Source organism: Dreissena polymorpha, chromosome 3 (assembly GCF_020536995.1).
Source record: "Dreissena polymorpha isolate Duluth1 chromosome 3, UMN_Dpol_1.0, whole genome shotgun sequence".
Classification (NCBI taxonomy): domain Eukaryota; kingdom Metazoa; phylum Mollusca; class Bivalvia; order Myida; family Dreissenidae; genus Dreissena; species Dreissena polymorpha.
The window spans coordinates 77,784,828-77,811,971 of NC_068357.1; the positions used below are offsets into that span (position 1 = coordinate 77,784,828).

At 34.0% G+C, this 27,144-nt stretch overlaps 1 protein-coding gene across 2 annotated transcripts in view; it reads right to left on the reverse strand.

The window, feature by feature from the left end:
- LOC127874842 (delta-like protein 1) overlaps positions 1–26,838 on the reverse strand; it is a 111,594-nt gene extending 84,756 nt beyond the window's left edge. For both annotated transcript variants that reach the window (XM_052419487.1, XM_052419484.1), the window contains exon 1: positions 26,655–26,838. The gene's annotated coding sequence lies outside the window, so the exon portion shown is untranslated. The remainder of the gene's footprint in view (positions 1–26,654) is intronic.
- Between the last annotated feature and the right edge of the window lie 306 nt (positions 26,839–27,144).

Genomic DNA, 27,144 nt, shown 5'->3' on the forward strand with positions numbered 1-27,144 from the left:
TCAGTTTCCATATGAAGGTCTATGGCTTGAGCCTAAGTAAATATAATATTTACAACTTGACAACACTCAATTATTAATTTGAAAGTATTTGGGAGCAAAAATCAAATACACCAATTTCTCAATATGGAGACTTAACAACATGTAATCTGCATCCTGCCATAACTAAAATTTACTTAATCTAGGTGAATGAAACTTTTGGAGGCCCTGATCTTTCTCCAACAACAAAACTTTTAACTGGTAGGAGACTGCTGTTTTTTTGGACAAAGATCTCTTTTTCATGGATTAAATTATTAAAATGAACTTTTTATTGAATTAACAGTATGAATCAAATTAATACATTCACTAACTGTTGTAATATATACAAAACATTAGGGCATAAATTACAAAAAACCTACTTCAATCTGATAGGTTTCTTGTAGGGTTTCTTTTCAGTCAGAACAACAAAAGTAATTGCACTGTGGAATTGAAAACGTGTGGAAGCATTTTTATCACATTAAGTTCTTTCTACTTTAAATGAGCCTTGTTTTGAGAAAACCGGGCATAATGCATGTGCGTAAAGTGTCGTCCCAGATTAGCCTGTGCAGTCCGCACAGACTAATCAGGGACGACACTTTCCGCTTTTACTAGATTTTTGGTAAAAAGGGACTTCCTTCAAATGAAAAATACCATTAAAGCGGAAAGTGTCGTCCCTGATTAGCCTGTGCGGACTGCACAGGCTAATCTGGGACGACATTTTACGCACATGCATTATGCCCGGTTTTCTCAAAACGCGACTCAAATGTATTTTCTCTGTAATTACTTTTTGGTATATTCAAATGAACTACATTCAAGAGATTTGGACTTAGACATACAGAACAATACATGTGACTTAACTAACCCTTTGCATGCTGGGTAATTTGTCATCTGCTAAAATGTCGTCTGCTGAATTTCTACAATTAGCATTTCTTCGATTTTTTTTCAAAAAATACTATCAGAATAGCAAACAGTTTGGATCCAGATGAGACGCCACGTTCTGTGGCGTCTCATCTGGATCCAAACTGTTTGCAAAGGCCTTCAAAATCTGGTTCCAGCGCTCAAAGGGTGATAACTGAATGATTTAACAGTCACATTTTGAACTGCTTATTTCTTGTCATGTTCTAACTCCGTATTGTTTCAAACAAACATGACTTGTTTGTTTATTGGCCTCATATGTGTATTAATTGGTTTCAACTACTGTTGGTGAAGTCATCAGATGCAACCATAGTCATTGAAATCATTGGTTGCAACCATGTTCATTAAAGTCATACCTTGCAACCATGGTCAGTAAAGTAATTGGTGGCAACCATGATCAGTGAAGTCAATGGTTGCAACCTTGATCAGTAAAGTAATTGGCGGCAACCATGATCAGTGAAGTCAATGGTTGCATCCATGGTCAGTAAAGAAATTGGTGACAAACATACTCAGTGAAGTCAATGGTTGCAACCATGATCAGTTAAGTATTTGGTGGCAACCATGCTCAGTGAAGTCAATGGATGCAACCATGATAAGTAAAGTAATTGGTGGCAACCATGCTAGATAAAGTCAATGGTTGCATCCATGGTCATGTTTCTTTGAGTCATTGGATGCAGTTATGTAATATAAGTAATTGGTTGCAACCATATTGTGTGAAGTTGTTCGACATTATGTGAAAGTATGTGTTTCAACCAACTGTTAAAAGAGTTATTGTTGGCCTGCTATGTGAAATGAATGTGATTTCATATGTTGCAGCTATGTGAAGAATTCATTTGTTGAAACTAAGTTAAATTACAATAATTGCAGGGATGGGAACTAACTTTTTACAATTGGTTGCCAGCACGGGCAACCATCTTTAGTATGTTGGTTGCCCAGCTAAAGCGTAACGAGCCCAGATATATGTACATTTCGTGTCATGTGTACCTACTACATTCTTTAAATAAAATAATAGATTACATAATTTATTACATAAAATTGGTCACATGACACACTTTTAATGCATTATGTATAATTATGAGCCTAAATTTAATCATTTTCTATGCCTTAATAATGAATATTAATGAATATATATTACTTAAATCATAATTGATCCATGATCCCCAATTTGTATTCAATTGTCATTGCACTGAATTGTTTCAAGCTTAAAAAAAAGTTAGTTGCCCAGCCGGACTACCAACTTTTGAAATTGAGTTGCCCAGGCCAAAATCTACTTGCCCCGGGCTCACGGGCAACCACTAATTTCCATTCCTGAATTGTAACCAGATTTGGTGAAGTCAGTGATTGCAATCACTTCATGTTAAGTCAACTATTCAATATAAAGTCAGTGCTTTTATCCACTTAATATGATGTCATTGTTTGCTAGTGAAAGTATAAGGGGCAAGCATGCAGTTTACAAATATTTATGAAACCCTGTTTTAAGTTGTGTTGGGTTTATTTGAATAACCATACCATTTGGTTTGTTTTATTTAAAGAAACTTATCATTTAGTTGGTTGTATGGGAATAACCATATCAATGAGTTGGTTGTATTTGAATAACCACATCATTTAGTTTGAAGTATTTGAATTACAATGTCATTTAGTTGGTAGTACTTGAATAAGAACATCATTTTGTTGGTTGTATTTCAATAATCATATCATTCAGTTGGTTGTATTTCAATAATCATATCATTCAGTTGGTTGTATTTCAATAATCATATCATTCAGTTGGTTGTATTTCAATAATCATATCATTCAGTTGGTTGTATTTCAATAACCATATCATTCAGTTGGTTGTATTTCAATAACCATATCATTCAGTTGGTTGTATTTCAATAACCATATCATTCAGTTGGTTGTATTTCAATAACCATATCATTATGCCCCCCTTCGAAGAAGAGGGGGTATATTGTTTTGCACATGTCGGTCGGTCCGTCCACCAGATGGTTTCCGGATGATAACTCAAGAACGCTTAGGCCTAGGATCATGAAACTTCATAGGAACATTGATCATGACTGGCAGATGACCCCTATTGATTTTCAGGTCACTTGGTCAAAGGTCAAGGTCACAGTGACTCGAAACAGTAAAATGGTTTCCAGATGATAACTCAAGAATGCTTAGGCCTAGGATCATGAAACTTCATAGGTACATTAATCATGACTGGCAGATGACCCCTATTGATTTTCAGGTCACTAGCTCAAAGGTGAAGGTCACAGTGACGCAAAATAGTAAAATGGTTTCTAGATAATAACTCAAGAATGCTTACACCTATGATCATGAAACTTCATAGGTACATTGATCATGACTGGCAGATGACCCCTATTGATTTTCAGGTCACTAGGTCAAAGGTCAAGGTCACAATGACTCAAAACAGTAAAATGGTTTCTGGATGAAAACTCAAGAATGCTTACGCCTATGATCATGAAACTTCATAGGTACATTGATCATGACTGGCAGATGACCCCTATTGACTTTCAGGTCACTAGGTCAAAGGTCAAGGTCACAGTGATAAAAAACGTATTCACACAATGGCTGCCACTACAACTGACAGCCCATATGGGGGGCATGCATATTTTACAAACAGCCCTTGTTCAGTTGGTTGTATTTCAATAATCATATCATTCAGTTGGTTGTATTTCAATAACCATATCATTCAGTTGGTTGTATTTCAATAACCATATCATTGGGATGTATGTATTTGAAAAGCCTTACCATGTAGTTGATTGTATTTGAATAACCATATCATTTAGTTGGTAGCATTGGAATTCCCATATCATACGTTGGTTGTATTTGAATAACCATATCATTTAGTTGGTAGCATTTGAATTCCCATATCATACGTTGGTTGTATTTGAATAACCATATGATAAGTTGGTTGTATTTGAATAACCATATCTCAAGTTGGTTGTATTTGAATAACCATATAAGTTGGTTGTATTTGAATAACCATATGATAAGTTGGTTGTTTTTTAATAACCATATCTTAAGTTGGTTGTATTTGAATAACCATATAATAAGATGGTTGTATTTGAATATAACCATATAAGTTGGTTGTATTTGAATAACCATATCATTTAATTGGTAGTATTTGAATCACCATATCATTTCATTGGTAGTATTTGAATTAACATATCATTTAGTTGGAAGTATTTGAATAACAAAATCATAAGTTGGTTGTATTTTAAAAACCATATGATAAGTTGGTTGTATTTGAATAACCATATGATAAGTTGGTTGTATTTGAATAACCATATGATAAGTTGGTTGCTACTTGATGCCTGATTGCTTGGTTCTGGATAAAAGGAATGTGTGTATCTGCATGAAGATTTAAATCTTTCAGGCTGTATTGTACAGGGGTCCACTAGTATGATGTCATATTCTATTGGACGTGTTTGTAATCATAATCATGGTTGATAGATCGCTCACTTTTTTTTTTGTTTGCACCGGTATAGAGACACAAATATGTCCATTACACTCCTGAGAACCTCATTTGCTGAAGTGTGGGAAACTGAACAGTTTTTTGGTACTCAAACCACACAGTTCAACTGTTTTGCTATTTGCACTGACACAAGGTATTGAATGAGTTTGTCAAATGTGGACCTTCAATTTTCATTTTGTAAAAAAAAAACGGTTTGTTAATAATTATTGAACTGAAGTTTACAACAGTAGTAAGTCACATTTTGCAATGTTGCAAATTTATTGTAGTAATATTTGCCTTAGCTTTAACATTTTTTTTAATTAAATTATAAGATTTAGGCTGAAGTCAAATACTTTTTTAAATATTTACTCAATTTAAAATCATTTGGCATGTTTAATTTTCTGAACAAGAACTTAATCATAATAAAAAAAAAACATCCTTAAAATATAAAGCTATTTCTCAAACAGAAATTTAACATGAAACAAACATGGGGTTTAATAACATTTAAAATAAGCAACATAATTACTATGATATTAAACATTACCAAATACCAATAAATTTAGTACTTTAAAGTTTAAAAATTAAAAAACAAAACAATAAAAACAAACAAAGACCTCAATGCAAGTTTTCAATTTTGAGTTGCAGTAAACAAATGCGTTACCAATACAGTGTATGAATACTGAACGAAGTGAGCAAAATGATCTACTCGCACTTCTGCGCGCATGGACCGGCAATCAAAACCACTCAATTAAACGGAAGATAAGTTCTCTGTTGTCACATTACCATGTTCAGCATGAATTATACAACTGTACACAGGTATTTAGGCAGGAGAAAGACAGTAATTTAACTTTCCCACGCTTTTCACAGGTATACGTTTTTGAAGGTTGTAACAAAAGGTCATCATGTTCAAGTTTGATACTAGTCATCATTATTTTTACTTAATTTAAAGTGGCTGCTGTAAATTGTGATTGCCTGATGATTTAAAGGGGCAGTGATTGGTGTTGGGTAATGATAACATTATTGTGTAGGTAAATAGGGAAAATATTGCTTTATAATGTGAATTTACTTATACAGTGGAAACTCTCTAAACCGGATCCTCTCTATACCCGAATCCTCTCTAAACCTGACAAATTGTCCGGTCCCATTTTTTCCCTATAAAACCATTGCGTAAAATATCTCCTCAAGACCGGAATCCCCTCAATTCCGAATACCGGTCATTATGTGGATCAAAATTGGGTAATTCCATACTTAATTGTACCTCTCTTAAACGCTCAGGGCCGGTATATTGCACCTCAGACCTAGTGTCAAAAAGTTGTGAATAGCGGATTAAAGACACGTGAAATTATTAAAGGTGGTCGAAAAATTTCAAAACTGTTAAAATCGCAAAACAATTTAAAGACACTTGTCCTGTGATGTACATATTGCTCAATAGATGTTATAATACCGATTATAATTACTGAAAACAAACATAGAGTTCTTTAGTGTGTTTTGTTTTTGATATAGGAAGCCGTGCTAAATTTAAATAATCTTTATGCTATTTAATTTTGTGTTGTTTATTGCAATTGCTAATTAAGTGTCATATAAAATGTTGATTGCAGAGTTCTTGAAGCAGTTGCATTTAGATATTCATTTATATTTTCAAATTTGTAATTAAGATAACTAAGACTAAAAATGTCCAAACCTCCTTTACGCGATGAGACGTGGAATTGTCTCTTGACCTCAAAATCAAACTGATAAAAGAGTCAGAGATGTTGCCAAAACCTTCACTCAAGATGCTGTCAGAGAAATATCGGATAGGAAAGTCGACGATCGGAGATATCGTGCAAAAAGTCGGCGTACATGTTTTTCAGTGTGAAAAGAAAGTAAATTCACCTAACACATGCATGCATGTATAACATTGTTTGTTTTTCAGGGTGCACTGTTTGATCTATGTTGTGACTGATATTGCTTTCGAATCAACAGATTAAACGACATGTTTTTCTTATATGATGCAATATGAATGAATGTTATATATAAATAAACTATGCAAATTTTGTAAAAGTGTTTTTTTTGCACATTAGGCTATGTAATTGACCTTCTGATAGTAAAAAAAGTCAATGTCCCCTCTACACCGGAATCCTCTCTAAACCGGAATTTCCTCTCAATCCCGGAGGCATCCGGTTTAGAGGGGTTCAACTGTAAACATTTATTTTATTATAATGAATTATGTGTGATGATGTAACACTGAATCAAAATATATTGTTGATTGATTTAATGCTTTATTTAATAAAGGTTACGAATCTCTTTTTGACTCTGGTATTATAGAAGTTTTCTCAAGGTAAAGAGAGGCATTATTTTAATTCTTGAGGAACAAAGGTTTATGGTTAATAAATTAGATAATGCAGCTTTGTTAATTTGTTAACCATAACCTATCAGTCTTGTCTGGGCAAACCAGACAGTATGCACAGGCTGATCTGGGAAGACACTTTCAGTCTAGACTGGATTTTTATCAGAAGAGACGTCCTTTAAAAGTAATCCCTTAAAGCGGAATGGGTCTTCCCTGAATAGGCTGTGAGGACTGCATAGGGCAATCTGGGACAATACTTTATGCACAAGAATTAAACCAGTCTGGTTTTCCCAGAGACAGGCTGTCATATTTACCATTATTGCTGATGACAGTCATTGATTGACTGTTATCCACATTGTTGATTATATTGGTTTCATTTACAATTTTTTGGAAAAAATGCAGTTATCGCTAAGTTGTCATTTGCATATGTTTTGCTGTTCTTAAATTGTTCTTGATTTTCAATCCAAAATTCATTAATGGCTCTGTAAAAAAAAGTTATATACAATTAAAAAAATGGCTTCCAATCGCCATTCAAAGTTGTCCTTAAATAAATGCCAACACTATGGCAATATATAGATTATTTCATATTGATGAGCCTTAACTAAGCCAAACGTAAGCTGTATTTTACACTTTTTCAAAATGTCGCTTAAGACAACTAAATAAATGTAGATTTGACTAAAATTTGACTTCTGGATATATTATCAAGCTTTTCTTTAATTTGACCTAGTGTCTAAGTTTTTTACCTCACATGACCCAGTTTTAAAATCGGTCAATAGGATAAATGCACTGAGTTTCATGACAAGTGGACAATGAATGTGGCCTCTAGAGAATAAACAAGGCAAATACTTATTGCAGACAATGCACGAAGAACGAAGAACGATAGAACAAAATTACAAAAGCTCACAAGAGCATGTTTTGCTAAAGTTAGCTGAAAATATATTAGTAATTTTTCGAAAGTCTGATATTAAGTCTTTCCCAAAGTTAAATATGAAATAGGTACCAAAGAGCACAAAATTACACAAAAACATGTACCATAATTTAAAAAAATAAGAAGTCCATTAAAACACTACATAATTTTCATGCCTCCATGAGCTGCATATTTTTTTTTTTAAGAAATTTGAAAAATGCATCAAGAATCTGTTGTTTTAGTCAATATTATTATCAATATTAAGGAATTGTATATAAAATTAAACTAATTGATTCTTAATTGTGATTTTCTCAACTCAATAATTATACATAAGCATTATTTTTTGTGATTAAATGATTAAATACTGATGATATATATAAGTGAATTGGAACCTAACAATTCTATAATTAATGAAATAATCATGAGTATTGATCAAAAGTAGTTTTATTTAAAGTTTTAAAATTCCCTTTTAAACATTAAGTATTTCAATATTACATAAGGTATACAATTATTATTACACATTAACCACTTAAGTTCCATGAAAAATATGATGTAAAATGCATGACATAAATTTTTTCAAATTATAACAAAAATAATATTATAATACCTGCAATATTACAAATCCAAATTACTCTAAAGTGGTTTGTTAAATTGTTTCACTTTTCTTTTGTTTCCAAATAAATGTAATCATCCTTAAACAAAAGTTTTACTCAAAATGTTTTATGATTAGTATTAAGTCACAGGGCATGTGTGGCAAATATTTTAGTTTTTGAGTTGTCAAAAAATGTGACATCAGAATTTGGACTGCTTTTTTTCCATGAATGGAGGTTGACTGGTTTAAATTCACATGAAGTGTATCGGGTTTTCTGTGTGGTTGCGTCTGGTGGCTAAATTGAAAACAAAATACACAAATAATTGAAAAACACAAAAGACTAATTTCTTTAGGACGCAATTAACTGCCAATTAGTAAGCCCATCGCCTGATCTAGTAAAAGCAACACGAGTACGAATATGAAAGCTGATACACAGGTCTTTAGGAAACCGGTATGCTAGCCGCGTGCGTTAATTGAATTCAGTGTCGGTGATAATTATAGGTTAACCTCAAAAAGTCAAGACGGAATGATTAAAAACAATTTGTGAAACAGTGGATGAGCTTTCGAAATTTTATCGAGTGGAAATCTCTCCATGATTTGTTTGGAATCATTGCTCAAATTTAGAAAAACAAAGCCTTTCTTTGTGAAGTTTTACGCCTCTTCTTTTGACATTCACAATTGGCAAAATGTTTACTTTTGTGACTTTATTACTCATGTTTTAAAATACATTCTCCTTTCTTTAGGGAAAGAAAATATATAAAAGATATATATTTGTATGCTTTCCTTAAAAATGCCGTGTATACCGCGTAGCAGATGCACAGTGCATCTGTCCATTAGTGTCAGATGTCCATACCGAAATTCCTGTCTCAGCCAAATCTTTGCCATACGTTGATGGAATTAAAAACATTTAAGCACAAGTGTAAATCATCACAAGATGACCGTCGCATGTAACAATCGTCTTCCTACCTTAAAGGTGAAAGTCACACTTAGAATTTCAAAGATCAAATCTTGCCATGAAAGAGCTTAAAAAAACTTGCCTCTGCCAAACCATAGCCATATATAGATGAATTTTGAAATAATAAGACTTTGTATCATATCTAAGACTCGTCACCCTTCTATAAAGGTCGAGGTCACACTTAGGTGTGAATCATCCCCAGGGAGTTGTTTTTATTAACCCTTTACCACTTAGATATGTACTTTTACGCATTTGTTGTCCCTCAGAAAGATAAATTTAATTTAAGACCTTTCTTACTAAATTCAAGTTTTAAAGGCTTCATTTCCAACCTTAGTTACTGATGAGCAGCAAACAGAATAAAAACCTGAACACACTGTGAGATACTCACATGCTGTTCTGGTTTTATGCTGGTTGCAAAAGCCATTTTCACTATGCTTCTACTGGGGGCAAAGGGTTAAGGGTTTCATTACAATGTTGCTGGTTTGCCGTTTACCTACAGTTTAAACATACATTGTTTCTGGTTGGTCTATAGTCAAAACTGTTTTTAAGGGGGAGTGAGTGGAAGGAAGATTACTTGTATGTAAAATGAATAGTTTCTTGATACATACATAATAGTATATGTTTACTGTACTCAAATTTATCAGATTGAAATAAAATTTTGTTATTATTCATTCAATAGGTAGTGTTAAAAACAAAAGGTAAAATGCATAGACGTTTTTTCGGCAATAAAGCTGTATTTTAAATGATATATGATTTGGATGTTAGTATCCAGTATTCTATCATATGACTTATATAATGATTATACTAATTATAATAATAATAATAATAATAATTATAATAATATTATTATTATTAATGGACTTGTATAATAATAATTATTATTCTTTCATTATTAATTATATTACATGTATGTACGTCATCATCATATCTCACCATCAGTATCACCATGGCCTCAACGCAATATGCGAAATTATTTAAATGTGAACAATGTACAATTTTATATTTACAATTTTGTTGATTTACTTTTTTTTGTTCTTTGGGTGACAATACTAAATTCCAAAAAAATGATGAAAATAGTTTTTTTCTCATGCGATCACACTTCTGTAATGGGTGTTGTGGTTTAACAAACTAAAACAATTACAATTAAAATAGTATACCTAATGTTCATACTTCTATGATTATATCATACAGCTATTATCAGTTACTACCAAGTTTATAGGGCATTCTATTTTGTGAAAGCATGAAAGTACAGTCTGTGAATGTAACTGGTTAGCATGAGAATATAGTCTGTGAATGTAACTGGTTAGCATGAGAATAAAGTGTGTGAATGCAACTGGTTTACATGTAAGCATAGTCTGTGAACATAACTGGTCAGCAGGAAAGCAAAGTAAGTGAACATAACGGGTAAGCCAGAAAGCATAGTTAGAGAACATAACTGCTCAGCAGGAGAGCATAGTTAGTGAACATAACTAGTCAGTAGGAAAGCATAGTCAGTGAACATAACTGGTCAACAGGAAAGCAGTCTGTGAACGTAACTGGTCAGCAGGAAAGCATAGTCAGTGAACATTACTGGTCAGCAGGAAGCAGTCTGTGAATGTAACTGGTCAGCAGGAAAGCATAGTCATCGAACATAACTGGTCAGCAGGAAAGCAGTCTGTGAATGTAACTGGTCAGCAGGAAAGCATAGTCAGTGAACATAACTGGTCAGCAGGAAACCAGTCTGTGAACGTAACTGCAGGGTTCCCAGCCAACCTGGAAATCAGGGAAAACCTGGAAAAAAACTTTCACTTTTTCCAGTCAGGGAAAAGTCAGGGAATTAGGGAAAAGTTCCTGAAATCAGGGAAAAATCAGGGAATTTTGTTTGGTCAGACTTTCCCAACATTCTCTTAGTACTGTTGTTTCTGTTACTGTTTAAACATGTTGAATTACGTAACAATTTGTTCCAATTATTGTTGCAAAAACAAACATTAAATGAAAATAAATGAAAGGGCGTGGAAAGGATGGCTGTGAGGGGAGATGGGAGGCCATTGCTTTAAAATAACATAAATATTATACATGTTATTGTCTGCAACTGCTATTTATTGAAGGTGTCTAAAACAAGAAATAGGTCGAAATTATGATTCTGGAATTTTAATTTTCCATTAGGGAAAAATCAGGGGAAAATCAGGGAATTTTGTTCATACAACAGCTGGGAACCCTAAACTGGTCAGCTGAGGAAAGCATTGTCTTTGAATGTAGCCAGCTTTCAGAAACCAGTTGGCATACAAGCATAGTCAGTAAAAGTAACCAGTTTGAAGTAAAGCATAGTCTATGAAAGTGACCAGTTTGACCTAAAGTATTGTCCATGAAAGTGACCAGTTTGCATGAAAGCATTGTGAGTATTAGTAGTTTGTAGTCTTCTTATCTTAAATTTAAATAACTAAACAAACTCTATACTGCTCAGTTTATGATAACTTACCAGGGATTGACAGCACCAGAGTTCATCAAAGGTCACTTTAACATCCAAATGTATGATTCTCCCATTTTCAACTAAAAACTGATAGTATTTTAATATTATGTTTTGTTACTGTGCACAAATAACACTTTCAATTTTATGACTTGAATTTTTTCCCAACATGAAATCATAAAACAGCCCATTCTAAAAGTTGCATGCACATAAAACACCAGAGTTTTACACTTTTTTATTTATTTGTCTGCAAGTCCTAGTCCCATTATGTTATTGATTGAATCGTAGTTATTGTTCTTTTAATTGTACAATAAACTGGGCCGTAAGCACTATACTAGTTGCTATTGAATTGATCGAATCGGTTAACATTAGCTTTCAGCATATTGTTTATATAAAACAGCACAGAAAGATCATAGCCAGCTTCAGCAGCTGTTGTTTATTGGACTGTGTGAGTTATGATATAAAAAAATGATAACCTATATCCGCTTAAGGTCTGTTATTTGGTAAAAGTACTTTAACCCTTTGCATGCTGGGAAATTTGTCGTCTGCTAAAATGTTGTCTGCTGAATTTCTAAAATAAGCATTTTCTTTGATTTTTTTCAAAGAATACTATCAAAATAGCAAATAGTTTGGATCCTGATGAGACGCCACGTTCTGTGGCGTCTCATCTGGATCCAAACTGTTTGCAAAGGCCTTTAAAATTCGGTTTTGGCACTGAAAGAGTTAAATGCGGACTGCACAGACTAATCAGGAATGACACTTTTCCTCTATGCGGACTGCACAGACTAATGAGGAATGACACTTTTCCTCTATGCGGACTGCACAGACTAATCAGGAATAACACTTTTCCTCTATGTGGACTGCACAGACTAATGAGGAATGACACTTTTCCTCTATGCGGACTGCACAGACTAATGAGGAATGACACTTTTCCTCTATGCGGACTGCACAGACTAATCAGGAATGACACTTTTCCTCTATGTGGACTGCACAGACTAATGAGGAATGACACTTTTCCTCTATGCGGACTGCACAGACTAATCAGGAATAACACTTTTCCTCTATGTGGACTGCACAGACTAATGAGGAATGACACTTTTCCTCTATGCGGACTGCACAGACTAATCAGGAATGACACTTTTCCTCTATGCGGACTGCACAGACTAATCAGGAATGACACTTTTCCTCTATGCGGACTGCACAGACTAATCAGGAATGACACTTTTCCTCTACACAAGAGGCTTTCTTTTGACAACATAAATGCGGGAAGTGTCTCCAAGATAAGCCTATGTGGACTGCACAGGCTACTCTGGAATGCCACTTTACGCACATGCATTAAACCCCATTTTCACTGAACGGGTCTAACATGGATTGGTTACTCATAGGGAATAATACAGTTGTAGCTCCTTTACAAATCTTCCAAAGGTTATACAGGTATGGAAATGGCTGCGTCTGGGTTTATTGATCAGATACTGCATCTGGACCTGGGCACTTTATGTCACATTGTGTAAATTGATAAAATTGATTAGAAGTAAAGCTGCTTGAGTAGCCATTCATGTTGATTTAATGTTTAAATGGCCATAAATAACAGCCCTTGTGTGGCTTTTTATTGCATTTCTTTTTATGCCCCTCTTCAAAGAAGAGGGGGTACATTGTTTTGCACATGTCGGTCCGTCCGTATGCCCGTCCACCAGATGGTTTCCGGATGATAACTCAAGAACGCTTAGGCTTAGGATCATGAAACTTCATAGGTACATTGATTATGACTCGCAGATGACCCCTATTGATTTTGAGGTCACTAAGTCAAAGGTCAAGGTCACGGTGACCCGAAATAGTAAAATGGTTTCCGGATGATAACTCAAGAACGCTTATGCCTAGGATCATGAAACTTCATAGGTACATTGATCATGACTCGCAGATGACCCCTATTAATTTTCAGGTCACTAGGTCAAAGGTCAAGGTCACTGTGACCCGAAATTGTAAAATGGTTTCCAAGTGATAACTCAAGAACGCTTATGCCTAGGATCATGAAACTTCATAGGTACATTGATCATGACTCGCAGATAATCCCTATTGATTTTCAGGTCACTAGATCAAAGGTCAAGGTCACTGTGACCTGTAATAGTAAAATGGTTTCTGGATGATAACTCAAAAACGCTTATGCCTAGGATCATGAAACTTCATAGGTACATTGATCATGACTGGCAGATGACCCCTATTGATTTTCAGGTCACTAGGTCAAAGGTCAAGATGACGGTGACCCGAAATAGTAAAATGGTTTACGGATGATAACTCAAGAACGCTTATGCCTAGGATCATGAAACTTCATAGGTACATTGATCATGACTAGCAGATAGTCCCTATTGATTTTCAGGTCACTAGGTCAAAGGTCAAGGTCACTGTGACCTGTAATAGTAAAATGGTTTCCGGATGATAACTCAAAAACGCTTATGCCTAGGATCATGAAACTTCATAGGTACATTGATCATGACTGGAAGATGACCCCTTTTGATTTTCAGGTCACTAGGTCAAAGGTCAAGATCACGGTGACCCGAAATAGTAAAATGGTTTCCGGATGATAACTCAAGAACGCTTATGCCTAGGATCATGAAACTTCATAGGTACATTGATCATGTCTCGCAGATGACCCCTATTGATTTTCAGGTCACTAGGTCAAAGGTGAAGGTCACGGTGACTCGACACAGTAAAATGGTTAACGGATGATAACTCAAGAACGCTTACGCCTAGGATCATGAAACTTCATAGGTACATTGATCATGACTTGCAGATGACCCCTATTGACTTTCAGGTCACTAGGTCAAAGGTCAAGGTGACTTGACACAGTAAAATGGTTTCCGGATGATAACTCAAGAAAGCTTACGCCTAGGATCATGAAACTTCATAGGTACATTGATCATGACTCGCAGATGACCCCTATTGATTTTCAGGTCACTAGGTCAAAGGTCAAGGTCACAGTGCCAAAAAATGTATTCACACAATGGCTGCCACTACAACTGACAGCCCATATGGGGGGCATGCATGTTTTACAAACAGCCCTTGTCGTATTTTTGGTTTTATTATTTTCATGCTGAAAGCATATGCTGTTATTGTATACGTTTTTATATACAGCAATGCATGTTCATTTGTATCCAACTTTTTAAAATTTTAATGAAAGAAAAACTAACAGCATGAAATTAGTTATAAGCAACATCAACCGCTGTTCAGTTACATCACATCTTTTAACTGTATTAGCTTTGTATATAGTTTTTCATAATTTACTCTCGATATATTTGCAATAAAATTCTTAATGTGTACTGTGTTAATTATCCCAAAGTCCATTAACTGCTGATTTCTCAAAACATAATGAGCTGCTTTCTGAGAAAACTTGGCATAATGCATGAGCGTAAAGTGTCATCCCAGATGAGCCTGTGCAGTCAGCACAGGCTAATCAGGGACGACACTTTCCTCTTTTATGACATTTTTCGTTTAAATGAAGTCTCTTCTTAGCAAAAATCCAATTTAAGCGGAAAGTGTCGCCCCTGATTAGCCTGTACGGACTGCACAGGCTATTCTGGGACGACACTTTACGCACATGCATTATGCCCAGTTTTCTCAGAACACTACTCAAATGTTTGGTTTCTCATGACCTTTGAGCCTTTGATGCACAAGCATTTAATATTTTGGAAATCCTATTAAAACTGTTTTTAAGTACATAAGGATGTACACATACAAAAATTATATATATTTGACTTTGTTTGAGGTTTCTGTGTTTAATTTGTGGTGTTGCAGATCAGACATTACAGTATACCTTAGGTATATTTTTTAATGAGCTAGGAAACCTTTATAGTGTAAAAAATTATTAGCATCAATTGTTTTGCCATACAAGTACACATTTACTTCTTTGTTTATTAAGCAGCATATGGACACCATAAAAGCAACACTCAATGTTTGCATTCTAAACATTAAAAATTAAGTGCAGAGATTGCAAATATTCTGAAATAACCAATGCAATCATGTCACTGATGAAAGAAATTAATTCTGAGAAAATATTTCACTGACTGATATATATTGATATATTACATGGTTATGATGGTTAATTACAATAATATCTACTGATGAATGATGATATATAAACTATTCATTATGAATAAATAAAGCAGAAACAATATTTCACTTAGCAAAATTGTGTTCCCTCGGATGATGCTACTATTTTTTTTCTTTCACTTCAATTGTCTTTATTGTTATCAACTTATCTCTTAGCCTTACTTTGTTAAAAATGAACCATAACTCTTTCAGCGCTGGAATCGAATTTTGAAGGCCTTTGCAAACAGTTTGCATACAGATGAGGCGCCACAGAATGTGGTGTCTCGTCAGGATCCAAACTGTGTGTGTGGGCTATTCTGATAGTATTCTTTGAAAAAATCGAAGAAAATGCTATTTTTAGAAATTCAGCAGACGACATTTTAGCAGACGACAAATTTCCCAGCATGCAAAGGGTTAAGCTTAGCTAACATTGTCCTTTCGGTAGATTGTTATCAGCGACATACTCAAAATACAATAGCAAACAATACATAGACTGCATAACAACCCAAGCATGTTGAGTAATTCAATAATTGTTCAGCCTTTCATGTTTGATATTTTTGGGGGGTTTAACCAGTAATCCAATTGGTGATAACCCGATCATCTTTGATTGAAATCCCGTCCCAGCTAGATCCCTTTATTGTTTGATATCTCAGTCAGTGGGGAGTGCATGGACTGTCATTGATCCTAGCGGGATGGGGACTTCATTGGAGGTGTTGGGTTTCCAAGTGAGGGATTGTTTCCTTGAGGTTGTGAGGTTGCTATACGATGGACCTTGCCAGACAGAATTCGGACTGTTTTTGCTTGTTTATGAAGTCAGAATCCAGATTGAAAATATGGAACTTAGGAATTCAACATATGCTTTGTAATCGTTCAGTTATCAAGTGAAAAAAGTAGAGCGGTTTGATAAATGATGAAAGCAGGAAAAGAAAAATAGAATCCCAATGTTAATTTGTTTGCACATAAGATGCCTATCTCTGTGAAGACTTTGCAGTTTGTCAGATGAGATGAAATGTCAATGGTATAAACATAGGAGTCCAGCTAAAGAATGCATGAACTTCAAGAATAATATCTTGTATCTTAATAGTACCTGTTATGCCTGTGAAAAAAGGAATGAGTGTTAAATGATTTCTGTTTTTTATTTGAATAAATCAATGTGCCAGACGATAATGTTATTTTCACAGATACAGAATAATGTATAATGAAAGATTAATTAAGCTACTTTTTCAATAGTATAATTAAAACCATCAAGCAATTAAGTACTCCAATATTAATATACCAGTAGACACTGAATTGATTTAAGTTCATAACATATCATTATCAGTGCAACAGCATTTTGTTACCTGTTAATAATGGCATCATATTTATGCCATGTTAGTAGACCTGTTAAATAGATGGCTTTTTCATCTCTTGTTTCCTTTCTTAACAAACCTCTTATTAGGTTGCAAAGCATTCAAGCTGTTTGTTACAGAAATTGAATCTTTCATTCACTTGACAAAAGCTCAAGTCAATCCGTAATCATGGTCTGAAATGTAAATTTGCCAATTTAAATCAATTAAAGCCAATTTTTCTTCAAGCAACAATCAAGTTATATGGGATTTTCGGCATTCCCTTGTTCACTTAACATTTTTTTGTTTCATTCAGTTGTTGGAGTTTAGATTTAAAGCTGTGCCATAAATTACCTTTACTGAAAGTGTTTCCATCTTAGATTACATTTATCTCCAGCAATTAAGTAGAGAAGGTTATACTGAACTCCCCATGGACATCTGTCCTTCCTTTGATTTTTAACCCTTCAATGTTAACATACAATTGTGTGTGCATTGTTCCTAAAATATGAAATTGGGTATCTTTTTTTTAAATAATCCTTCAATAAAAAATTATGGAGTTACTCTCCCTTCTTAACTCAGAATTTGGCGTTGGTGGTAGTATTGGGTGGGGGATGGGGTGGGGGTAGTCTTCAGTCCTCACTACTGTTCTTTTCTTTTTTTGGAACAAAGCAAAAATTCTGAAGCACTTTTTAATAAATAATAGGGGATCATAATTCAACAATGTCAACTTAAGTTAAAATTATACTTGTAACTGGGTTTCTTATGCCAAACTGATTGCATCATTTTGCAAACTCTTTTGTTGATGATGTTGTTGTCTTTTTATGGATGGCCCACCATTGTAACAATGTGCAAATTTTTATTTGAATTTTTGGGTAACCATTCAAAAAACGTCATGAATATAGCCCTCTTTGTAGTTTTAGAAACCTCTGTATACGGGCATGTTATGACGGACGTTGCCAAACAATGCGTGTGTTGTTGCAGATTGAGAGGTGCAATCGTGCCATCTTTCAGATAATAGCGGGATGTTTGGGTCTGATGATAGGGCTGTGGTTGTCAACAGACCGCGTGAAGTGGCGGATGTTATACAGCAGGCAGGCTAGTCACACCTTGTATAAGAGGTGTACATTGAAGGGAGGAGTCCAGGCAACACAGAACACTGTGATAGTAGTGAATGGTCACACCTTGAGTACAGCCAACACAGAACATTGTGATAGTATTGAATGGTCACACCTTGAGTACAGCCAACACAGAAAATTGTGATAGTAGTGAATGGTCACACCTTGAGTACAGCCAACACAGAAAATTGTGATACTGTGAAACCATTATTATTCCTCCGACATTAATTTTCGCCTTTTTCGTCCTTCGACCGATGGACGAATTCAAGATCCTAACGAACAATCATGTCCCATATTTGAAACAAATAAGACTGAATTACCATAGGCATGAGGCATTTAAATCCAGCGTAATCCACGCATATACACAGGGCTCGAAATTAACACTCGCACACTCGCAAAATGCGAGAAAAAAAGATTGCAAGGTAAGTTATAAGCCACTAGTATTTTTGCAAATAAAGAAATAGTGAAAAAAAACGAGCTATATTGCTTAATGCGTTCGAAGGCGTGAACGCTAAACCGTAAGTCATTTTTTTGAACGTCTGAATACCCATATGCGGAAGCGCACACCTTGTTTGTTGACTGGTATGCTTATAATACAGATACACAGATGGTATTGATACAAAGAACATGAAAAGTCGACTATTCAAACTCAAGTTAAATCCGGTTTTGACACAAAGGGGTGTTCATTATACAGTGTACTGACAACTGACATTTCCTGTAAAACGCGAATGCAATAAGGCTGTATCGAATGCGTCGACTTCGTTTAGGTATAATAGTGTTGATTAGCGCTAATTGTTAACAACTTTATTACCCATTGTGTGTATTGTGTTTTTCAGGGGTGTTGCAGATTATACAGCCTACACGCGGCGAATCCGAATTAAAGACAATACTATTAAACCCAATTAAAATATGACGATGTGTGATCAATACCTGACTGAAATATATTCTGCGCTTTGTTACAAATTAATAAAGAACATTTTGATTTGTGTTTGGTTGTTTGGTTTTAACTGCATCTACTATTTTTTAGCGTATTACATGTATTACAAACAAATCGGACGTTGTTTTTTTTCCAAACCAGAAATGGACGAATTTAAGAGCGGACGAAATAGTCATTTTTATGAAAAGGGCGAAATTTTGTGCCGACGAAAATAAATGGTTTCACAGTAGTAGTGAATGGTCACACCTTGAGTACAGTCAACACAGAACATTGTGATAGTAGTGAATAGTCACACCTTGAGTACAGCCTACACAGAACATTGTGATAGTAGTGAATAGTCACACCTTGAGTACAGCCAACACATAACATTGTGATAGTTGTGAATAGTCAAAAATTGAGTGCAGCCAACACAGAACATTGTGATAGTAGTGAATAGTTACACATTGAGTTAAGCCAACACAGAACATTGTGATAGTAGTGAATAGTCACACCTTGAGTACAGCCAACACAGAACATTGTGATAGTAGTGAATAGTCACACCTTGAGTACAGCCAACACAGAACATTGTGATAGAAGTTAAATTAGCCCCCAAAAAATGACTTGATGCTGTATGTGAAGTGAAGTTTTCGCATGTTTTTGATTTGTATAAAGGATTCACACTTGAAATACATGAGAAATGTTTATTTTTGGCTAGTGTTTCCTTACTTAACATGGACAAAAAAAAACAACCTGGCAATGTTTTGCAGGATTTTAAATTTAAAATATGGTTATACATGTATGTATGCATGAATGGCCTGAACAGTTATAGCGCTAAGCGAAACAGCGATATAACTGAGTTTGAGTGTATATAAATTGTCACATCATTTTTCTTAATCAGCCATTTGCTGCTAATATCTGCAATATATTCCAACTTGTTGATGTTTTTTCTGTTGAATGATGTCATATTTTATGAACTAACAAATTATTAAATTATTTACTTTGCCAGGGGACTTAACAGTATGTGTGCAAAGCTGTGAAATTAAAAGTCCTCTTATTACAGCCATAAATAACATTAATACTTAAAGCCAGTTAAGTAATGCATATTAATTTATATGCACCAAAATTGTGCCAATTCTCTTGAGTGTCATTCTGTTTTTGGAAGCAGGTGTAAAGTCAGTAAATTTTAATATTTCAATCAAGTTTGCTTGCAGAATAATTAGCAATATATCAGTGGTATGTAAACCACAAAAAGCACTAACAAAAATACTTTAGCGCCGGTTGTCAGGAACTGTCGAAAGATGGAAAATTCATGATACATTAACATAGTAAACCTAAAATTTTTGACCACAAGCAATAAATGAACTTAAAAAACTGAAATAATTGTGTACAAGATGTCTTGAATCAATGAGAGATCCCAGATTTGGTATTCTATGTTCGAAAAGGAAGCATGTGAGTTGTATGCAGCACCATTGTACGTGATATAGAAATGTTCAGCAGGTACCAATGTTTTGCTTTCAACCATCAAAATAAAAGGCAGATGTCCTGACATGTCATGGTATTGATAATCCAAGGTAATGAGCCACAAAACTGCTATAAACATGGGAGGTAACTCAGTGATAGGAATACACAAACTGGTAGCAAAACCAGGAGATCTGGCAGAAGTGAGACTGGCAGAGACCAATCTTTGTAATCTTGATACATGATAAGGTGTAAAAGCGTGAAAAGTGAATATAATGATGCCGCTGATAATTTGAAGATTAATTTCAACATTTCTTTGAAAAGTTGTTGAAAGAGGGTATATTTGAAAATTTATATTGATTTTCAAAGAACAGGTTTTGATTTTTAAAGAACAGGTCTGTTTTGTGTTACATGGTTGGTTTCTGTGAAATTATCAAGTATATTGTATAAAATCATGCATAAAGTTTGGATATTATTATTGCAACTTATTGTCAGATAGATGAATCTTTTGATTATTTTGTAATTCAAAATGTTAATAATTTATGTCTATAAATATGGCATTGATATGCAGCCCAATGATTTGTAGTCTGTACAATATGGCATTGATATGCAATACATTCATATGTAATCTGTACATTATGGCATTTATATGCAGCCCAATTATTTGTAGTCTGTACAAAATGGCATTGATATGAAAGGTAGTCTGTACAATATGGCATAGATATGATTTGAAGTCTGTACAATATGGCATTGATTTGCAAAGCAAGTATTTGTAGTCTGTACAAAATGGCATTGATATGCAATACATTCATAATCTAGTCTGTACAATATGACAGTTATATGCAAGGCAATTCTTTGTAGTCTGAACAATATGGCATTGAAACGCATGGCAATTATTTGTAGTCTGTTACATATGGAATTGATATGATAGGTAGCCTGTACAATATGGCATTGATATGATTTGTATTTTGTACAATACCCCATTGATATGATTTGTAGTCTGTACAATATAGCATTGATATGATATGTAGTCTGTACAATATAGCATTGATATGATATGTAGTCTGTACAATATAGCATTGATATGATATGTAGTCTGTACAATATGGTATTGATATGATTTGTAGTTTGTGCGGTATGAAATTGATATGATTTGTAGTCTGTACAATATGGCATTGTTATGATTTGTAGTTTGTACAGTATGAAATTGATATGTTTTGTAGTCTGTACAATGTGGCATTGATATGATTTGTAGTTTGTACAGTATAAAATTGATATGTTTTGTAGTCTGTACACTATGGGATTGATAGGGTTTTTAGTCCGTTCAATATAGCATTTATATGATTTGTAGGTTGTACAATATACCTTTGATATGATTTGTTGTCTGTACAATATGGGATTGATATGAATTGTATTTTTTACAATATGGCAATGCAATGTAGCACAATTATTTTCAGTCTGCACAATATGACATTTACATGCAGCACAATGATTTGTAGTATGTAAAGTGAGATCTACAGCGCATATATTTATAGTTTGTACAGCATTTCATACATATGCAGCATAATGATTTTAAGTCTGTACAAAAAATGCAGCACAATGATTTGTATTATGTACTGTTAGATGTGTAGCACAATGATTTGTATTATGTACTGTTAGATGTGTAGCACAATGATTTGTAGAGTGTACTGTTAGATGCACAATGATTTGTAGTCTTTACAGTATGATAGGGAGCAAAATGATTTGTTGTTTGTACAGTAAGCTATTTGTGGCGCCCTGTTCCCCCAACTGTATGAAAAAAACACATTAAGAGCTTTAAAAATGAGTTCATAAAGCCATAATTGAAAACTGTTAAGAGCTCAATATTGAAAACTTGTTCATACCTCTTATATGCATATTTTTTAGTTGTGAAGTCTTGAAAAAAAGACAGATTTCTCATCTTTAAAATCTAGTACTGCTTATAAAAGAGATGGTTAGTTTAATATTAAAAAAAAATCTGTACTCTAAACTGACATGAAAATGTGCAAATTTGTAATAACTTGATTGACTATAACAAATTTAATATTTTTCCCTATATTGCTTTCTTAAAAAATAATAAGCATATGAGTGCTTGTTATCATTCCATACTTTTGAACATTTAAAAGCATTCTGAAAATGTCTATATTTTTGACATCAGATAAGGCAAATGCAATAAATGCGTACCTTTGCATCTTTGGTGTGTGATGTAAGGCATATCCACTACCTTTTTATTTGAATCTGAAAGTTATGAAAAATGCCAAAGTTCTGCCTTAGTCTAGGGAAGATTTTATCAACTGCCAGCCTTAACAAAATTGACAAGCATTTCAAAATATTGATCTTTGATTACAGTCGAATTTTAATTGTAATGAATAGGGAATTATTTCATGGCATTCTCGTGTTCCATGTGAGATGTATCAATATTTATATTTTGGATTTTTGCAGACAATAAAATAAGCCAGAGATGATTAAAATCTCCTTTAAAATTCTACTTTACTACTTAAGCAATTATGACGTTGGCATTATTACTGTATGTAATTGTTTATTATAAATATTTTCTCTGTGATAAAGAGCAAAATTAAATAAATATTTATGTAAATGTGAATTTTATTAACATTTATTCTTCAAATGGTGACTAACCTAGGAAGCATGTCTTTTAAATGTCTATAAATGTTGTACTTGATGACAGTATTGTAAGGTTTATATATAGGCTTGATTTTCTGATTGGTTCAAATATTTAAAATTATTTTAATTGCTGTATTGTGCATTTCCTCACTAAGAGCTATAATATGTTAAAATATTAAATCCTTTAAATGTGAATTTTTTCTCCAATGGCCACTTTTTGCAGTCTTTTCTAAGTTGAGGGACTTTTAAGAAATAGTGTTTGAATGACTTATTGTATAAATCATCAAAATATATTATTTCATTAAAAACTAAACGAAAATTGAAAATAACGAATCCCGTAATTAAATGTAATTTTGCATTGCAAGTAAATTTGTATTCAGACTATCAAAGTTGGTAAAGATCCCTGCCATTCGGTTGTTAGACCAGGCAATTCATCATTTCAGCTCTATTGGTCATTGTGGGCTCGGGTACTACTTAAATGTACCTCGGGTACTCATAAGTATACTTAAATGTACCCTTGGAACATAAAATAGACTGGAATGTACCTTGCAATTCTTATGTTAATTAAGTCGATGTCAGCTATTTTTGAAAAATTAATTTTGTTGATATTTATGTCAAAATTCTGTAAAATGGCCTCTATATTATCGAAACACCTACTCAAAAAAGTATGTTGAGGCAGATTTTGTTCAAAGAGAATATTGTTATAAACTCCTTAGCACGTTTTATGACATCGGATTTTGGGAGGGAATGAAACTCGGGTACAGTCTAAATTTGTTGGGTACGTTTTAGTATATTTTCCGTACCTGGGGTACATTTAAGTATACTTTAGAGTTCCCTGGAACATACAAGTAGTACCTGAGCTGACAATGACCAATCAAGCATTATAATTGCAGCTGTCCATCCAAAACGTGAAGGGGAATTTTATGGACACATTTCAAGTCTAAATGTTTTGTTTATTCTTATTTTTATGCCCCCCTTCGAAGAAGAGGGCGTATATTGTTTTGCACATATCAGTCGGTCGGTCGGTCAGTCTGTCCGTCGGTCCGTCCACTGAATGGTTTCCGGATGATAACTCAAGAAGGCTTACGCCTAGGATCATGAAACTTCATAGGTACATTGATCATGACTCGCAGATGACCCCTATTGATTTTCAGATCACTAGGTCAAGGGTCAAGGTCACCATGACTAGAACCAGTAAAATGGTTTCCGGATGATAACTCAAGAACGCTTACGCCTAGGATCATGAAACTTCATAGGTACATTAATCTTGACTTGCAGATGACCCCTATTGATTTTCAGGTCATTAGGTCAAAGGTCAAGGTCACGGTGACTCGACACAGAAAAATGGTGTCCGGATGATAACTCAAGAACGCTTACGCCCAGGATCATGAAACTTCAGAGGTACATTGATCATGACTCGCAGATGACCCCTATTAATTTTCAGGTCACTAGGTAAAAGGTCAAGGTCACAGTGACACGAACCAGTAAAATGGTGTCCGGATGATAACTCAAGAACGCTTATGCATAGGATCATGAAACTTCATAGGTACATTGATAATGACTCGCAGATGATCCATATTGATTTTCAGGTCACTAGGTCAAAGGTCAAGGTCACAGTGACAAAAAACGTATTCACACAATGGCTGCCACTACAATTGACAGCCCATATGGGGGGCATGCATGTTTTACAAACAGCCCTTTTTTTATAATAAATTGGGTAATAAACATGTAAATATTATCATTTAAGATATGGGAAAAATAAAACATAATGTTCCAAGTTGTATTCAGACCATTTTTTAATTTCTTTGAATTTGTTTCCATTAAATTCCTGCAAATTAATGTCATGTTGCTAGTTTTCAGCTATAACAATGCAACAGATTATGAAATCTTAACACCTAATGAAACTCATTAACAAATAACACTAAAATACATTTATATTGGAGTTTTAATAGCTTTTTGTCCATAAAACCAGCTGTTAACCATGACTATATAATATTGATTATGTTCTTAAGAAGATTTAAATAGAGAAAGAATCATCCTTAGCTGAATAATATTCAGATTAACCCTTTGCATGCTGGGAAATTTGTCGTCTGCTAAAATGTTGTCTGCTCAATTTCTAAAAAAAGCATTTTCTTTAAAAAAAATCAAAGAATACTATCTGAATAGCAAACAGTTTGGATCCAGATGAGACGCCACGTTCTGTGGCGTCTCATCTGGATCCAAACTGTTTGCAAAGGCCTTCAAAATTCGGTTCCCGCACTGAAAGAGTTAACAGTTCAGTTAGCTTATTGAATTCATGTGGCTATGTATTCCACAATAAAACTGCCTTATTATATCATTCAGAAGATAATTTGTTGGATTTTTTCATTAATAAATTATGTAAATTTCATTAACTAATGTTGTCCTAGGAGCATTGTCACATGAGATTGCCTTACTGGTAAAAACTGTCATTGTCATCTTCAGGTAACAAACACACTCATTCACTGTGAGTTAAAGTCAGGAGTGGAGGGCATAACAATATATGTTTATTATGTTTATGTTTATTAAACAATCCATCCAGAAGGCCAAAAGCCCAAGTGGACAAAGCAAGCATACATGATACAGTGTTTACACAATACACAGTTTATGATTATACAAAATAAAGTTATGCAAAGAAATAAAATCGTTTGGTTACAACGGTGCATACATGAATTATTATACATTATGAATTATTATACATTACACTAGAACATAAGTAATTATCGAAAGTATACATGTAATTAAATATATCCTAAGTGCGTCAGAGTGTATGAGGCTAATAAACTCAATTTAATGCAATATACCAAAAATACTGTAATTTACATTTATAAGGTCTTCATAAGCAAGATTTTCTAATAAAAAATACTTTGTACTAATCCGGATTAACATAGTCGCTTACATTATACCTGCTCTCTGGGAAAACAGGGCTTAATGGAATTTTTCTAAGATGAGACTTCTTTGAAATCAAAAATACCATAAAAGCGGAAAGTGTTGTCCTTGATTAGCCTGTGCGGATTGATTAGCCTGTGCGGATTGATTAGCCTGTGCGGATTGATTAGCCTGTGCGGACTCCAAAGGCTAATCTGGAGACACTTTACGCACATGGTTTAAGCCCATTTTCTCAATGTGCTTTCATAATTTCGTCTTTGCATTATGTGTAGACTTATTTAATGTATCTTGGTTTAGTGATTTCAGTCCTTTTTTTACAGTTCAAAATGAAATGAAAAAATGCACTTAATGTTCAACATTATGTTCAAACTAAGCCGTTGGAGCAAAAAAAAAACATATTGAGAAAAAAAATATTTTTTTATATCGAGAATACTTTCTACTGTTACAAATACTTTTTTAATGACTGTAATAATGTGATAATGGTGGTAAAAATATTGTAATTGACATCATAAGAATAGTATCACATAATAGACATGGAGCGCAACCGTAGCTAAAAGGGCACATTAAACAAATTGATGAAAGATTTTTTTATTTACTCACCCATTTATACACCTGTGCAGCTCAAGTTGTGGGAAAACTGAATATCCAATATATTCCCTTAGCTTTTACTTTCTTCGCAATTATCATTTATGTGAACTGTTTAAAACAAAATTGTAATACATTGTTATGACAGAAATATACAAGCCAAGTTTTTATCTCAAATTACTTGTGTTTAACCTAATGCAATAAAATGTTAACCTGAGTGATAAGTGAAGTCATACCTTTGAATCTAAAATAGTAGTATTTTCTGTACCGTGGGAAAGTTAACAAGCAAAATATTGATACTAAATTAGCATAGCTGTCTAATCAGATATGAGGTAAAAAAGCATTCATCGTTGATATGTATTGTACGGGAAGTTTGAGCATGCTGTCAGACAGAGCGATGGGGCGCTATTAGATCAATGCAGTGAAGTCTGCCTTTCATTTTACTCACTGAATTATAACAGGAGACTCATTTTTTATCTGTTTTATTTAGTGAGAAAGTCTGTAA